Source organism: Gavialis gangeticus, unplaced genomic scaffold (genome assembly GCF_001723915.1).
Source record: "Gavialis gangeticus isolate Ggan-Ray unplaced genomic scaffold, GavGan_comp1, whole genome shotgun sequence".
In the NCBI taxonomy this organism is placed as follows: Eukaryota; Metazoa; Chordata; order Crocodylia; family Gavialidae; genus Gavialis; species Gavialis gangeticus.
The window spans coordinates 28,696,135-28,696,942 of NW_017728995.1; positions in this window are offsets into that span (position 1 = coordinate 28,696,135).

Below are 808 nucleotides of genomic sequence, written 5' to 3' on the forward strand. Positions count from 1 at the left end.
TGGTGTGGTATGGTGTTGCAGACAGGAATGTGAGGGTTTTGCAGCAGGGGACACAGTCCTCTGCCTTGGATGTCTCAAGCACATCTTACCAACCCAGGCGGCGGCGGGACACAGCCAGGCCTCATCCCCTGGCTTTACCCAGGGTGGGTGCAGGGGCTCTGGGTGTCTCTGGGCAACATGCCTTGAAGCTCTGCAACAGGGTGGACTGTGAGAGGCCAGGATCCCTGCGCACGATCCCTTTGATTGGCCCGATGGAGCAGGGGGTACGGACACAGGTAGTGTTGGGGTATTACAGGAGCCCGGGCCTCTGAGGGCTGCTCATGTAGCCGCGGGAGGAGGCGAAACGAGGACATGTCCCGGTGGGTTTGGGCAGGGCTGATCCTGCCTCAGGCAGGGACTTGGATCCGTCGGGGCCTCAGAGGCTCCGCAGCCCTGTGAGCCCATGGTGGGGGGACCCGGGCACCAACCTCACTGCTGAGTCTCCCTCCAAGCTGGTGACCAAACTGCTGCTCTCTGGCCATGTGTCCCAGGCGGGTCTGTCAGCGCTTTCTTCTGAGAGCGGCTGCCTGGAGCCCCCGGCCCCCAGGCGTGAGCACTCCCTGCCAGGGCCATGGGCACTGCTGCCCTTGCCATGGCCCCCACCATGCACACAGGCAGGGGGGAGTTGCCCAGGGCCTGCCTTGGGCCCCTTGCAGAGAAGAGCTGGCAGGGAGTCCTGCTAGGACCTGCTGGGCTGAGATGCCCCAAATCGTGTCCTGGTATCAACAGGGCCCAGATGCTGCCCCCTGCAGCCGCCCAGCCTGATGGG